This window comes from Tasmannia lanceolata, unplaced genomic scaffold (genome assembly GCF_043159265.1).
Source record: "Tasmannia lanceolata isolate RefF3 unplaced genomic scaffold, GAP_Taslan_0.1 ptg000013l, whole genome shotgun sequence".
In the NCBI taxonomy this organism is placed as follows: domain Eukaryota; kingdom Viridiplantae; phylum Streptophyta; class Magnoliopsida; order Canellales; family Winteraceae; genus Tasmannia; species Tasmannia lanceolata.
In genome coordinates, this window is record NW_027518690.1 from 24,703,526 (window position 1) to 24,721,526 (window position 18,001).

Consider the following 18,001-nt stretch of genomic DNA (forward strand, 5'->3'; position numbering starts at 1 on the left):
CCCAATGTGACAGCTCTCATTTTTGGCTTGTTTCCAATTTTCCCCTCTTGCTTGCTTTCTTTCTTGTTTCCAAATTGGATTTGATTCCAATCTTAATTTATTGTCAATCAAGACATGCTATTCTCTATTCCACATTGCTTCTTTGGAAGAAAACATTTTTTAAGCAATCATTCATCTTTTCCTTCTTTCCTTCTTTTCTTTTTTTTATTCTTTTTATTTTTCTTTTAACAACTATGATGTCACCATTGTGACATCATCAAGGTTGGATGCTCAATTCATGTGGGTCAACCAGGTGGGGCACCCACCATGGTGGTCGACCCATATGGGTGAACCCACATGAGCTCCATCTTTACGGGCTTTAGCCCAATGAGCCATTTCACACGGGTTTCGGGTTTTTCCGTAAAAATTCATTAAAATCTTTCTAAATTCAACATTCTATATATGGACCCAACCCATTTGACATTTATGGTGCATCCCTCACACATGATCGAACCATCTTTTTTGGAAAAATAATTTTTCGGATCAAAATGCCCTTATTTGAGAATTACACATCCAAATGTGACCAAAATAACCTTAAATTGGTTCACCCCTAATGGGAAATGCTAAAAATGGAAAGTCTTTGTGATCAAACTTCAAAAATAGAAACTTTTAAAGTTGGGTCCTTTTGATGAGCAATATCAAACAGGATCATTTGGTACCCCCTGAAAATACCCAAAATGCCCTCAACACTTAGAATTTCTAAATGAAGCGAAACTCCTGAGAAATTCTAAATTTAGCAGGTTTTCCAAAATTCAGAAAATCATTCATAATCTCTCAGACATATTTTGGGGATCAAAAGAATTACACAGCAAAAGACCAAATTACCCCGAGGTGCTAGAATTTAGCGAGACTAGGGAAAACCTTGAGAAATTCTAAAAATAGTAGATTTTCGAAAATTTATGAACGGACTCACAACTTAGAGACTAAATATGATAGGTTTGAAAATGTCTAAAATACCCCCGAAGTGCAAGACTAAGAGAAAATCTTGAGAGATCTAAATTTAGCAGGTTTCCCAAATCTTACGAAATTACTCTTAATCCATCAGCTGTACCCTCGAGATGGTTTTGGATATATGAGAAATGATTGAAATATGCATAAGATGATGAAAATGTGGAAGCCCCATGAGTTTCTAAAACTAGCGGTTTTTTCAAAATTTGTAAAATCACTCAAGATTTCTCAAATATAACTCGGGGGTCAAATGAGACACATTAGGAATGACCAACATACCCCTGCAGTTCAAAATAGGCAAAAATGAGGGAAACCCTGAAAATTCTAAAAATAGCAGGTTTTTTCATTTGCTTGGAAACTTGAACTTTCATCTTCCAGAGGCCAAAGGAACCCCCTAGAGACCTTCAGGATCGCGAATCAACTTCAAAACTCCCATAGTGAAATGAAATCTACCCTAAAATGCATGGATGCCTAATCTAATGCTGAATACGGATTCAAACTCGATCATACTACCGAATCTTTTGCTTTTTAATGCGTAGGAAAATGGGGGTGTCTACAGATGCCCCTCTTTGGTAGAGGCGACGTAGTCATCGAATACCAAAGCAAAAAGTTACAGAACCGTTTTGCGTAGCTTTAATCAACAATGGATTCACTAGACAATGCAACCTAACCTAATGCAAGACCCTAGATGAAGTCCTAGAACATAATCAAGATCATTTACTCTAAACATCGTAACTTGATGGTTCAGAATAATAAAGAACTAGATTCAATCTGGGTGTAAAAGTCATGCAACCTAGATGTGGCGCCGTTTTCAAACGGGCAACGACGGAAGGAGGCACCGTTCCCTGAACGGGCTCAGAGAAATCAGAGAATTAGCCTATTAGCTAGTGAGATGGGGGCTAATGGATTTAAGATTGGATTTGACAATTAAGAATGAGACTGGAAATGACAATTTAAAAACTGGAGGACTCGATTACCGGAGAATTAGAGGCATAAGGACTTGAGAACGGAAAACTGAGAAATCGAATAATCAAACAATGGGTGGACTGGAGAATTGGAAGATTGGATAACTTGAAACTGGAGAATTGAAGATTTGATGAACTGAAGAATTGAAAAACTGGAGAAGTAGAAAATTTAGGGACTGGATATTTGTAGAGCTGAAAATTGGAGAACTGGATGATTAAGGGACTCAATAGTCGGATAACTAGAGAATTAAAGAGCTGAGAAGTTAAAGAGCTAGTTCACTGGGAATTGCAGAACTTGATTACTGGAAAACTGTTGAGTCAAAAATTGATAATTGGTGAATTGGGGATTAGATTGGATTGACATTTTGATTGATTCAATTGGGATTGGAATTTGACCACTGGATGTTAGGACTGGAAACTGGAAACTAGAATCTTGATCTAAACATCGGGAACCGGGAATCTAGAACGAAGACATACCGGATACTAGAATTAGAGTACTGAAACACTGGATCTTCAGAGACTAGAACTGGGTGTTGGAATTGGAGTGTCGAAATACTGGGAATAGGAATACGAGTACTGGAAAATGGAACACTGGAATACTGGTGATAGGGATACTGGACACTAGAACTGTGATACTGGAATATTGGATACTGGAATTGGAGACTAGAACTGGCATAGTGAAATACTGGAATACTGGAATTGAAACTGGATACTGGAATTGAAACTGAATACTGGATGCTGGAACTGGAATACTGGAATTGAAACTGAATACTTGATGCTGGAACTGGAATACTAGAGTACTGGATATTGGAACTGGAATACTAGAATACTGTATACTGGAACTGGAATATTGGAATACTGGATACTAGAACTGGAACTGGAATACTGGAATTGAAACTGAATACTGGAACTGGAACTGGAATACTAGAGTACCGGATATTGGAACTGGAATACTAGAATACTGGATACTGGAACTGGAATTTTGGAATACTGGATGCTGGAACTGGAACTAGAATACTGGAATACTGGAATCGGTGAACTGGTACTGGCGAATTAGGAATTGGTAATTGATGAACTAGTAAACTGGTTTTTACAGAAGTTTATTAGCATTTTGAATTGTTTACTGGGGATGAACAAGAAAGTCTCACAGGGCTTGAAATTTCTTAGATCAAGATCTTCTCTACCGGGGATATGAATTGGGACCTCGGAATATTTGGACACTGGTACAGAGGATTCTTCTTTTGACAAGCATTCAGACAAATATTCAACTGACTGGAAGGAGATTCCGATTTTTAGTGGCTCATCTTTATGAGAAACTGGCTCAACCACCATTGCATCTAAGGCTCTTCCAAGCTCAAGGTGCTTTTCTAGGGTATGATCTTCTTATGGGAACTGGTTTTTCTGATTTTTCTGCTTGTGGATTCTTCTGGAACTGACTTTGCTTAGACTGGATTTTTTTCTTAACTCCTGAAATCCTTGCCTGCGGATTAACTTAGCTCTGGAACAATTGCAGAGGGTTAGCTACACCAGGCATCTTTTACCGAGACAGCTCCAACATTTGACTAACTGGACAATGATCGACTCCACTCAAAAGGGGAAGATGGTAAAAGACACTATTGCATGAACGGGAAGTTTCTGAAAGAATGAGCTAAAACGAACAGGAATGGATCGACTGGACTGATACACAGTGATGCTCCTGACTTAGTTATCGTTTTGTTTGGTAAGTCTAGCCTTTCAAAGAGTAGTTTCTCAATTGATAAGCACTGGAAATTTTTATTTTATTTTTATAAACAGTAATGCTCTTAGAATTTGATTACCACTCCTAGGATTGCTTGGTTTCAATGCCCCCAAGTTTCTTGGATGACATTTAAGTTTGCTCGAACTTCTTTTCTCTTCTTCAATCTTGATACCGGCTGTAAACTTCTTATAATGACTCTCTCTTACCGTGATCAAGTCACCTCTTCAGCGTTTTTAACTTGGCGGACCGTGTTAGCCTTAACTTTTGCCTGAATCGTCCTTTCGGATTCTCAACTCAGTAGGCTATCCCCTTAGCTTTTGCCTAGGCCGCCCTTTCGGGTTTTCAACTTAGAAGGGGAATGATCTTAACTTTTGCCTAGACCACCCTTTCAGGTTTTAAACCTAGTAGATCTTCAAACTCCATTCTTTTTTTTTTCTTTTTTTTCTTTTTTTTTTTCACTTTTTGTGTTTCGGGACCTAGATCATTAATTCTGAACACCGGAAGGACTTTATAGGTAGGATAGGGCTTTTCAAAGAATGGCTTAAGGTTCAATAAAGATTTCGACCGAAAACCTGTGAACAGGTTGCCTACGTATCCCAGGGTAGGAATCAGGTCGTGCGTAGTTCAGGGCGAATGCCCCTAGTTTGAAGATAAGTTGTTTGAAGGTTAATTGACTTCCCTTCTTTTGGAACTTGTCCCTTTTTTTCTGAAAGGATTGAATTTCTTTTTTTTCTTTGAATCCACCGAACTCGGTTTAACCGAGCTGCCTACGTACCTCAGTGTAGGGATCAGGTCTCGCGTAGTTCGGGGCGGATGCCCCTAGTTTGATGGGTTTTTAAGAAAATTTCATTCAGGCTCGAAGGGTTTGCAAACCGGTATTCTTTTGACGTTGGGTTCTGATTTTGGGATTTATTCGGCCAAAAGAGGCCTTCCGATGTTCAGATTGAGAATCGATATAGGTTACTAGAGTCCCTCTGGTACTGATTATTTATTTACTTTTTATTTTTTATTTTTTTCTCTTTTTTTCACGAAGTTTGATGGCATTTCCCGGTAAGAGATAATGATTCTTCTTCCTTCTGGATATTGATAAGTAATTTGACCTTGAGGGTGCATACCGGTTTTTGGACATCATTTCATCCTTGAATCGGTGGCCCTTGATATTTTGATGATCGCTCTGAGATGATTGCTCTTGCAATTTTCATATTGAATTTGATGGCTTTACATTGTCACCGGTGAAACCTATGACCGGGGCCATTGACTGGAGATATGGAAGTTGTTTCGAATCCATGTCCCTTGTATAACATGTGACATTTACTTCATTCTTTCTTGAACCTTCTATCTAGGTCTTTCTCCTGGCATTAATGATAGCGCTTACTGGACCATCTCTTTATTCTCGAAATAGGTTTATCAATTCCTCACATTCTTCAGAGGGTAATGTATTTTCAATCGGCATTCACTGAAACAAAGTTTTAGTGCCAGTGCTTACCATTTCAATTTTCTCTTTGAGAGGCTGAGCTCGGCGCTCCTCCTCTTGTTTGAGCATATGCTGCAACTCATGAGGAGTTTCGTCTGCATCTTTTTTCTCATTCGAGGAGGGAGTATTTTTCTCTTTGTTTATTAAAGTCAGAAGCACACGTTGGAATGTATAGAGAAAGCAAGTTTCACTGAATTGAAAATGACTACATTTGATAAGACTTATCCTGAACAGACTCAGGATTTACATTATTGACTCAAAAATAAAAGTAAGAAAAGACTCAACTGGACTAGAAATTTATTCAAACTTTTAGAAGATTGCACTCGATAACTGGACTCGACATCGTGACTGGACTTAATTAAAATAACAAAAGGACTAAGACTGATACAACTGTTTGGCTTTGGAGGCTCGGCGAAAACTTAATTATCATCATAACAAGTGCCTTTTAACTTCTGGTTCTTCTCTATCACTGCAACTGAACCTGAGCTTCTCAAACCCCAAGTGTCTAAACATCATCCAGCGGCAGTACAACATGGTTTTGCATATGATTATCAACAATATTTGGCGCTTGCTGATATGGTAGCTTGCGCTCATCGATCAACTTCTGGATCACATGCCTCAGAGTTATACACTGATCAATATTATGCTCCGATCCTCGATGAAAATTGCAGTGCTCTTCCATCCTCCATGTCCTGGGGAGCGGATTAGGAGGTTCCTTAATACGAGGTAAATAGATATCGCCGGATTCCAATCCTTGCTGTAGTATGACAGATGGTGGAAACAGGAGAGGGGTGAATTCCCTATTGGGCTTTGGCTGAGCTGCAATCCCTGATTGATTATATTTGAATATCATAGGGTTCTGTGATGGGTTAGTCCTTGATACATTATCAACCTCGGAGATCTTAGCTAGAGTCTGTGTCTTAACTTCTTTTGAATTGGGGTTACCTCTATTGTAAACTCCTTGTGCCATTGCTTCCTCAATTTGCATACCAGCATTGATGAAGTGTTTAAAATCTGGATAATACTGAAGAGACATGTGATATTAGAGCTGAGAGGATATATTATTTATAATCATCTGGACTTGTTCCTCTTCTGAGGGACGCTGCATCATTTGAGCCGCCAACCTTCTCCATCTCTTGACGAAAGTTAAGAATGACTCTTTTGAGTCCTCCTTGGTTCTCTCAAGATCCTTCCTAGTGATTTCTGTTCCATCATCATATTTGAATTGCTTGATGAACTGCTCTCCAATATCCTTCCATGTCCTATAACGAGTCTTGTCTAGGACCATGAACCACCTTCTAGCGACCTTTGTCAGGAAAACCAGGAACAATTGAGCCATTTGCTCAGCAGATAGACCTTGAGGCTGGCACATGATAGTGAACATTTGCAAGTGTGTGATCGGACAACCCACACCGTCGTATTTGTCAAAATCTGGCATCTGAAAGCTTGCGGGGAGACGAATTTTAGGAAACAATGTAAGATCACTTGGGTTGAAACCACCCTGGTCCTGAAGCTGGATGTCTTGAACTTTCCTGGTAAGACTTTCTAATTTCTCCATAACCGTCTTATCAACCGCTGACTGAGAAGGCTTACTGTGACCTTCGCTATACTGTTCTTTTTCTAACTCTTCTTCAGTTTTATCTGGGATAGGGATGAACATTGGCTGGGCAAGTGCTGCTGAAGTAGCTGTATGGTGCATACGCCCTTTATCTTTGGAAGACGATGGCGCCAACTTCTCGGAAAGCTGGGCCTTGATAACTCGGTTCTCCTCTTTGAGCTCTTAAAGTTGCTGGAGAATTAAGGTGAGAGTATCGGTAACAACAATAGGTGGAAGATTATATTGGTTTTCTGCCATTGGCGAGGATGAGGATGAGAAAGGAGGAGATGCTGGGGTTCTCAGAGAAGGTGGCGGAGAGACAGATTTCCTCTCTAACCGTGAAGAAATTCAAACCCAAGGAATAGTAGGCTTAGCTATGGTGCCAACTTCCTGTCATGGAAATAATGAACACGAGGTATATGAGCTTGACATTCATGGAGTGTTTCTTCTCAATGACTGAAAAATATTATGGAGTTAGCAAGTAATTGGGACAATAAGATGAATCCTAAAGGACCAAAACATGACAATTATGACAAAATCGTATAAGGAAATGCCCTTAGTTCAAAGATCATGAGAGTGAACTCTGAAGGACTTAGCAAAATATTCTTGAAACAGGTTGCCCTTAGAGTAAGAAGAGACTAAGGGTACAAATACGATTAGATCACCAAGGGAACAAGAATTGAAACACAATTCTTGCCAATTGAGAAAGGGAATGAAGATATAATCGAATCACACAAGAGACGAATGATAGACACATGATCAAAATATTAGATGAGATTACATAAGATTGCTTTCAACGGGTAGATCAGGAATGACTAATCCTATGAGATCTTTGGAAATGATGGGATTTATATCCTAACCCCAAAGGGAAAGTTTTTAATCTTCGTACATTTTAACAGTGTTACCTGAAGGCATCAAACCCTAATCCTAACCTAGCGGAGTGGAGAGAGGATCTCGACTCATGACTTTGTTTGTGTACCTCAGGACCGATCGTAGCCATTGGAAGATGGACCACGGCCTAATCTAGACACAAATGGGTAGGATATCCTAAACTAGGCTCACACACGTGATGCACTTGTGTTCGTATACTACATGCATGTGTGGGTTAATCTGGGGGTAAGGCCAAGAGTTCCATTAGCGCGAATCCGTGCTCAATATACTGTACCAATGTCCGGTGTCTCAGTACGTGAACAAGAGATCCGTTTACGTACCATAAAGGTACTAGGCTAAGAGTGGAATGCTTCTCTAGCACAGAGGCACCAGGTGATGAAATCCCAGTCAACCATGCTAGATAACACTCCGGGTTCCTAAAATAGGATGTGTGTGCATGTGAGATGTAAGGGTTTAGATGCAAGTGATGTAAGTGTGTGCAATAAGTTTGCGCAATCTATGATGCCTTCAGGTTTTGTTAGATTAAGTTTGAGTATTATGTGATGAGAAAGTAAACAAACTAATCTACCAAGCATATAAGATAGAATTTTCATGAGCCAATTAAAATAAATTCAAATGAATTATCCTTTGAAATTTTAATGAAGTTAGGTGGTCCCCAGCAGAGTCGCCAAACTGTGGGACCCGATCCCGCGAGAGGGGTGGGGCGCGAGCCGCCACGCTCTCTCTTGGTCTCTCGTACCCACGCGATTGGCGTGTGCTTTTCATTATTGATTTTAATTACCCAACCAAACAGGCAGCAACCAAGCCATAGGGTGCAAACAAACGTGCAACCCAGTACCCATAAGAGCAGGGGTAAGCCGCCGAGCCTAGTAAGGTGTGATTTAATTCATCTTTTTCGTGAACTTGGGATCAGTAAGACAATCCGAATTTCACGCAAAAGAGAGTGACAGAGTCGCCACCTAGATGAGGGATCTAGGACCCATAATTGACCAGAGATCTAGACTCGTTACCTAGTTACGAGAATGGAAGGTATTTGGAGTTACCACCACATGCACCATTCCTGCCCGATAATCGGTCTTCAATTCCAAAAGTTAACTCTTTTGAATTTCTTTTAAATGGCTCATTTAACTCTATATTAATGTGCGAACTATGTGACATGCATCCTAAGATCTAATTTCAATGTAATTCCTAAATGTGTAACTTGACTTTCTTAATTTGTTTGAATTCAATCTAAGTGAAAGTTCTCCTAAAATGCTAATTTGAGGGAAATCCTACATATTTTAATTAAGAATTTATAATAAAACTAATATACAAAACGCCACCATTTGTGTGTGGGGCCGACTCGTGATTGGTATGCCATCAAGCATCCAAACTGCCTACGTACCCAAGCCTCACTGGGATCAGAGTCGACGTAGTTCGGTGCACCTAAGCTAAGCTACTTATGCCTAACTCATCTAAGACACCGATCTAGACTGGATTGACTGTTTCAACAGTTTTAAGAGAAGTTATTTAATTAAAGTTGAAGATTTTATTATCCTAGGACTTCATCTATGATGCTATATGATCCTATCTAAGTGCAAGTTGCCCCTCAGACTAATGCAGGTTAACCTACATCTTAGGTAACTAGGCTTGTCCTAGGAAAAAATTGGGTGACTAGTGTAACTAGATCTACGGCACGGTTGCTATCCATAGCAAACGCCCGTAATGAGGCTGGACTCCTAACTCTAGGACTCCCTAAAACCTAGGACATGACATGACGCAAATGTTCCTAAATAGGGCTCTAATGGTTCTTACGATGGAAACCGCAATCCAACGGTTCCGAAAGACATGCTGTAAATTGATTTAATTTGCTGAAGTTAATAATTTTCAGATTTCAAGGATTTTCGGTTCCTAAACATCTAAGGAATACCAAAGGCTCTATGGTTCGCAAGTTTCGACCTCGTATCACAACCATAGAAGGGAATCGTTCTCTCAACCCTTGTATAATTTAGCACGTAAATTATAGTATCTTATTGCCTGGCATATTTCTCAGGATTTCCGTGGACAGTGGACCTCGGAGCCAATATCATACTATAATTTACGCACTCCAATTATGCTGGATCGATCGCAATTAGTATACGATTATGGTTACGATCTCGGCAGTTAAATCGTCACAGCATAGCCAATTTACAAAGGCAATCTATGAACCCTAAGGTTTCTGTTTCAAAATTTTAGGGATTGAATTTATGATGAAAATTTAAGGTTTTTCGGAGATTTTTACTGACTTTTGTATTGATTTGCTATTAAATTGTGATTTAATATCATTAAGACCAGATTGTTAGGAATACACAGTAACCCTAAGCAATCAAACTCCAAATCAGTTAAAACGTTTCCAGTAACAATATATGGATAATTGTAGCTTACTGGTAAACTTTTATGAATTATCATTTAGATTTGATATCAATTTCTGATTTTCCAACATTTAAATCAGATTATAGATTAACACATCAACTTGTAGCATATCAATTTCAAATTAATCCAAACTTTTACAGAATAAATATAATCATGAGATTAGACTACTGTATGACTTTCATGAACTTTTATTATGGTTTGATGTCAATTGAAATTCACACAAAATTCGGATGAAACCAAAGAATTACTTAAAAAGCTAACCTAACAGTATCCTAAAATCAAATAAAAAATTCCAGTAGATATATAATAGATTATAAAATTTTCTATCAAAATTTCAAAACTTAAAAATTAAATTTCCTCCATAAAATTGATTTTTAAATAGAAAAGGGGAATTTATTTCCTAGAAATTGAAACCCATTTATTAAAATAAATTACAAAACCATATTAAAACTTTGCAAAACCAATTTAAAATTTTTATCTAACATTCCAATAACCTAAGTTACTGGTTTGAGAAGAAAAATTTCAAAAATTTACTAATTTAATACGAAAAAGAATTACGGCACGTAAAATAAAAAAGCGATTAGAAAACAAATAAAAAAACCTTTTTGCAAAAAAAAAATCTCATGAAAAATTCAATTTATTATTGAAAATTAATTCTGGAGAGTTTCATTGATTTTGAAAATATTTTGATATTTATTAAAAATGGCCGAAATTTAAAATAATTTAAAATCGGATTAAAAAATTCAAAAAAATCCGAAAATTTTTGGTTATTCTAGAAATCAAAACATTAGTTTGGAAATAAGATTTTATAAATTTTGGATGTGGTTTGATATACTTTTGGATTCGTTCTTTAAGAAATAACCCCTTTCGGGGTTATTGTTGGAAAATTAGAATGAAAATTACAACGGCCAAACCGTGATTGAAAATTAAGTTTCCAGTAGTATTTTATTTTATAAAAATGCCAAAAAATATCAGTTTTTAAAGAAACCCACGTTTTCTAACACTTGCTTTGATAATCCGATTTAAATCCATATTGAATAAAAAATGAAAGAAAATCATTATTAAATGGAGGAAATTTAATTTTTGGATCAAATTTTGGATTTTGAAAACTCATAATCTATATTATAACATACTGGAATTTCAAGAAAAAATTCATTGATTTGATCTATCAAAAGTAAAACCCTAGCATGTTTTCTACTTTTAATATTACAAAGATAAAGATCCTACCGTGATCGCACTCCTTGTCTCTAGGGTGCGTAGATCCGAGGTATACGCTTTGTCGCACCCTTTTATATGATGAAGAAGACCCAAAAAATACTCCAATAATTCTTGATTGTGTGATACCTTGGAGAAGAAGAAGGAATTCAAGAATTTCTTTTGTGAAGAACACTTGAGAGAGAGATCACACTTCAAGAGAAAAGAGATTTTTTTTCTTGGGAGGAGAGAGAAAAAAACAAATTTTGATCTTCTTCCCATATTTTTAGGATTGTTTGCTTTGATTTTTATATAAAAAAACTAGGGTTAAGAGAGAAATAGTAGTTCCCAATGTGACAGCTCTCATTTTTGGCTTGTTTCCAATTTTCCTCTCTTGCTTGCTTTCTTTCTTGTTTCCAAATTGGATTTGATTCCAATCTTAATTTATTGTCAATCAAGACATGCTATTCTCTATTCCACATTGCTTCTTTGGAAGAAAACCTTTTTTAAGCAATCATTCCTCTTTTCCTTCTTTCCTTATTTTCTTTTTAACAAATATGATGTCACCATTGTGACATCATCAAGGTTGGATGCTCAATTCATGTGGGTTAGCCATGTGGGGCACCCACCATGGTGGTCGACCCATATGGGTGAACCCACATGAGCTCCATCTTTACGGGCTTTAGCCCAATGGGCCATTTCACACGGGTTTCGGGTTTTTTCGTAAAAATTCAATAAAATCTTTCTAAATTCAACATTCTATATATGGACCCAACCCATTTGACATTTATGGTGCATCCCTCACACATGATCGAACCATCTTTTTTGGGAAAATAATTTTTCGGACCAAAATGCCCCTATTTGAGAATTACACATCCAAATGTGACCAAAATAACCTTAAATTGGTTCACCCCTAAAGGGAAATGTTAAAAAAGGAAAGTCTTTGTGATCAAACTTCAAAAATAGAAACTTTTAAAGTTGGGTCCTTTTGATGAGCAATATCAAACAGGATCATTTGGTAGCCCCTGAAAATACCCAAAATGCCATCAACACTTAGAATTTCCAAATGAAGCGAAACTCCTGAGAAATTCTAAATTTAGCAGGTTTTCCAAAATTCAGGAAATCATTCATAATCTCTCAGACATATTTCGGGGATCAAAAGAATTACACAGGAAAAGACCAAATTACCCCGAGGTGCTAGAATTTGGCGAGACTAGGGAAAACCTTGAGAAATTCTAAAAATAGCAGATTTTCAAAAATTTATGAACGGACTCACAACTTAGGGACTAAATATGATATGTTTGGAAATGTCTAAAATACCCTCGAAGTGCAAGACTAAGAGAAATTCTTGAGAGATCTAAATTTAGTAAGTTTCCCAAATCTTACGAAATTACTCTTAATCCATCAGCCGTACCCTCAAGATGGTTTTGGATATATGAGAAATGATTGAAATATCAATAAGATGATGAAAATGTGGAAGCCCCATGAGTTTCTAAAAATAGGAGCTTTTTCAAAATTTATAAAATCACTCAAGATTTCTCAAATATAACTTGGGGATCAAATGAGACACATTGGGAATGACCAACATACTCCTGTAGTTCAAAATAGGCAAAAATGAGGGAAACCCTGAAAATTCTAAAAATAGCAGGTTTTTTCATTTGCTTGGAAACTTGAACTTTCATCTTCCAGAGGCCAAAGGAACCCCCTAGAGACCTTCAGGATCGTGAATCAACTTCAAAACTCACATAATGAAATGAAATCTACCCTAAAATGCATTGATGCCTAATCTAATGCTGAATACGGATTCAAACTCGATCATACTACCGAATCATTTGCTTTTTAATGCGTAGGAAAATGGGGGTGTCTACAATCCTCTCTCTCTTTGATTTCTAAGTCAAGGCTGAATCTTTCAAATGTATTTTTCAAAACTAACCACACTCCCCGTATTAAAATTAATTGGTTAAGTGAATGGTTATGTGGTGGACCAACATGTTGAGACCCTCATAACATTCCAAATTATCATAAGAATTGAGTTCCAAAAGCCCAAAGTCAAATAGCAACAAAAACATAAAAGTCTGCTGATTTTAGGCTTCTCGGAACTCAGAGATTTTTTCTAACAAATCTCGGAAAACATGATTTTTCTTCTTTTCTAGCCTTGAAAAACGTGATTTTTTATCTTTTCTGGTCTCGAAAAATGTGATTTTCCGTCTTTCATGGTCTCGAAAAACTTGATTTTTACTCTTTTTCTGGTCTCGAAAAATGTAATTTTTCAGCTTTTTCTGGTCTCGAAAAATGTGATTTTTCATCTCTTTTGGGGAATTTTGGCGGGCCGTAACTACTCCGTTTGGACTCCGAATCACGCGTGATAAGCTCCGTTGGATTCCTCGTTCCGGGGAGATTCCAATGAGTCTAATATCGCTAGTTTTCCATATATGAAGTGTTTTTAGGTAAAAACGGATGTGTTTTTACTGAAAGTTAACTTTTTGGCTGAAATGCCGTGTGAAAATGGGCTTTTTGGTTGTGCCGTAAAAGGCGGGTGCTGTGTAAAGACAGGCTTTTGTTGCATCTCAGGGATAAAGTCATTTTTTGAGAAGTATTTTCCTGTTTCAATAACTTTTAGAGAGATTGAGAGAAAAGGAACAGGTGCTCTAGGACTCGTCATGAGAATCTTCCTCGTGACAACCTATCACTAATACCACCTTGACAAAATTAGGTGTCTACAGAGGGTGCAAGACACCTGAAAGCCAGAGTAAGGAGACAAACAGAATCTTGTCATTGGGGACTAATGATAGGTTTGCAAGACTCTCGTTGGGTCCTGAGGCGTACAACCTTTATCGAAGAATCTTGCTATCAAGTCCTTGAGTGGAAACCTCTCGCTGACGTTTTGTGAGTCTTGAAAATATAAGTGTTAGAATGAGTCTTGGGTGAACGTCATTTCTAATAGCTGGGAGGGTCATCGAAAGTCAAGTTTGGTGCCTGACCATGGGAGGGTTCTCAGGGGATGTCATTCTGACATCCAGTGCTGTATGCTGAAAACAAGGGATGTCCATGTGGCATCACATGCTTTGATACGACGGATCGTACATGTGATTTGATTAAATAGAGCAGATGCATGATCGTCATCTGTTCTTGGATTTGGATGGGTAGTTTGATTAGATGTAGTACCATGTTTTAACAGGTTTTGATTTTGGAAGACCCCTTTTCGGCCTCTAGAGTTGATTGTCTTGAGGGGTTGCCAAAATACTAGTGTTTGTATGGATACGAACACCTCCAAGGATGTGGTGCTTTTCTAGCATCCATTCCACGGCTTTTGAGTGTTATAGTGTAGTAACGGGCTTACCCTGAGTTGGAAGGGCTGCCGTACGATAACAGACTTACCCTGGTTTAATAGGGCTACCGTGTGGTAACAGACTTACCCTGAAGAGCTGCCATGTGATAACAGACTCACTCTGAGAAGCTTCCGTGTGGAAACAGACTCACTCTGGTGCTCTCGGAGAGGATTTTGTTGGTTTTGCTCAGGGCAGGTGCTCTCAAGGAGACCTTGGTTGTTTGTTCAGCGTATGTGCCCTCAGATAGACCTTGGAGTCTATATTTCTGGTCAATTATGGGTCCTAGATCCCTCATCTAGGTGGCGACTTTATCATTCTCTTTTGCGTGGAATTCAGATCGCTTTAGTGGTCCCAAGTTCACGGAAAAGATGAATTAAATCAATAATAAAAAGCACACACCAATCGCTTGGGTACGAGAGACCAAGAGAGGAGAGAGTGGCACCTCGCGCGCTCGCCCCTCTCGCGGGATCGGATCCCACAATATATACATGTCTTTGTTAGGAAAGTAACAAAAGACAGTAAGAGAGTTTTTTGAAGACAAATTGGAGCCAAAATAACTCCTATTAGATATGAGTTATTGATCGATTAAATTATTAATTAATTATTTAATTATTATACATTATTATGTATTATTAATTTAATTAATAATTATCATAATAATGTGTAATCCAAATGAGGATAGTTATTCCCAAACTGGTTTTGCAAAAGTTGTGGAATTGGAACGGAATTGGGAATTGGGATAGGACTACACATTTGGAAAAGGTTTGTGGGGCCCACAACACTCCTAAATCAGTTGGAGAACGAGGAAAAGAGTCTCAATTGCTCAAGGACTTTGAGTTGCACTCAAACTCCTTGTTGGATAAGAATTGCTAAATTGTAAGATCTACAAAGCAAGCAATTTGTTTCAAACACCAACTCTTATGAGATAAGGCCATAAGGGCTGGAGGGACGCCTTCATACACGTTCTCCCATGTATCTTTAGTGTCCCCACATAGCCTTGGAGGTTTGGGAGAGTCCCATTCACTCGAGGACTCTCAATTCAAGTCGGTTTCTTAATTGGATTGGAATTGGGAGAGAGAAACAAGGATTTATCAAACCAAAACTCTACTTTATATAAAAGAGAGAGGGGAGAACGAAATTTTAAGTGTGGAATACTCCAAAATTCGTTCTCCCTTGCTTCCCCCCTTTGAAAAATACTTTTCCATCTCTCTCCCCCCCTCTCTCTCTATCTCTCTTCCAATTGAAATAGTTTCAAAGAGAAAGGCTTCAAATCAATTTCTCTATTCTCTACAACAAATGTACTGATTAGAGCAGACCTTAAATAGGTGAATAAGAGTTATTCACATCCAAAATAGTCTAAGCAAAGAAAAAGAATCCATCGGTTCAACTTGCGTGGTCCACGACGTTTAGAACGATCGCAATCGTTCGTGGAGTAGATCAAGCAGCGTGATTCATTGATTTCTTCTTCAAAGAGGTATTTATTTATGTTTGATTAACTTAATTAACTAATCTAGACTCTAGGATCTTAGGCAAAAGCAAGATCAGAAGAAAATTTTAAAATTCTATGCAATTTTTGTTTCGCTGCGCATAGCGATCTTGCCAGAAGGGGATAACCATCCTTCAGGGACTCCTATTGGTTGGGCGCCTCAAGGAACTCACACTGATTTAGAGATTTTGATTTGTATTTGAATACTAGGAGGTGTTTTCGATTCACTCCCCAAGGGATTGCTTGATTTGTTTGCTGGGGAAAACCAAGAGCATGTGTTCTCTGTTGAGAGTTTAAACAAGAATGACTCGCCGGAGAGTGTGGGTCTGAGTGATGGGTTTCCGTAACAATAGTACATGTTTGATTAGAAGGATCCTTATCACAGGATCTGACCGGGCTGGGGTGGTCTTGAAGTTCCTTGATGAGGTATCTTTGCTAGAGAATTGGTCTCGAGGACTAAGCTATGAACGAAGATCTCGAAGAGTAAGGACGAGCACCTAGCTTTCCATATAGGAACTAGGAGTATTTATTTATTTGACAACATTTGCGGGGACCGCATGTTGTCTTGACTCTGATAAGGAGGACCGTAGAAGCTAATGTAGCTAGGAGGGTCTTTTGGTTTCCTTAATTCGGATGCTGTATCAAATAGGATTGACCCTATTGAAGAAGGTTGACTCTACTGAGGAATTGGTAGCTTCGTCGATTGTTTGAGCATAATTGACTCTGAAGGGGATGGCGGACGCCGGCCGACTATGATGGATTTTGGTTAGGACAAACCAAGATTGATTGGCAGGCTATACGATCTGCCAGGGAAGGTGAAGTTTTTGGTCATAGATTTGGTATATGGGAAACCATAATCTCAGCAAAAATCCCAAAGATAAGGGGCACGGGTCTCGAAAGTTGCTCTCTTTCATTTCGTCTTCGTTCGCTCTGGGGTTTTTAGGTTTTCCTTAGAATTTCTCAGAGTTTTCTTCTGTCCTTCGCCACTATGGTGCACAAACATCCTACTGGACGAGGATGCAAGGAGGGAGTCCTCAGAGGATGATGGGCAGGATCGTGCCCCTGGTACAGAGGGACGCTTCTGTTGCATTTCGCCGCCCATCTATCACGTTTATTCCGCGACCGTTAGGTATGTCTTTTAGACTTCCTTTTTCAATTCCTAGTTCTTAAGATAATTTTCTTTTTCAATTCCTAGATTCTTAGGATGAATCTTATTTATGAATTTTCTCCAACTTGGAGTGAAGTTTTTTATTTTATTTCTGGATTTTTGTGCAAAGTCTTCCCACCATGACTACCAGGGGGTCTCTTAGAGAGGTCCGGACGTGGTGGACATCTCTTCCAGCACAGTCCCATGTCTATATTGAGAGATCCGGATTGCACAGACTTGTCCAGTTGGATCCAGAGAGGGTTGGGCCAGACTACGTAGTGGCTCTAGTAGAGCGGTGGTGGGACACGATCCACACTTTTCACTTCCCTATCGGGGAGGTTGGGATGACTCCCCTGGCCTTCTCAGCATCCTTAGGGCTTCGGATGGGAGGCATTCCAGTTGTCCCGACTCTCATATCTGAGGCAGAGTTCAGGGAGATTCTGGGGATACCAGACATCGATCCGAGGGACCGCCGTGGCTAGGTTCCTCAGGCCTCCAGACCCATGGTGCGCATGACTAGTTTTGCGCATGACTAGTTTTGCGCATTGGCCACTGACACTGGAGGTCATGGACGAGACCTACTATCGCCGACTGGCGATGAGCTTTATGATGTCTCTCTTGGGTCAGAGCCTATTCAGTAGGACATGCAACATAGTCAGCAGAGACTTTCTGAGCATAGTCCGCCATATTGACCAGCTAGAGGACTACGACTGGGGAGGGGCCGCCTATGCCTTCCTTATCCGAGAGATGGATCTGATCTCTCGAGATGAGACGAAGTCAATCGGTAGACTATGGTACATCT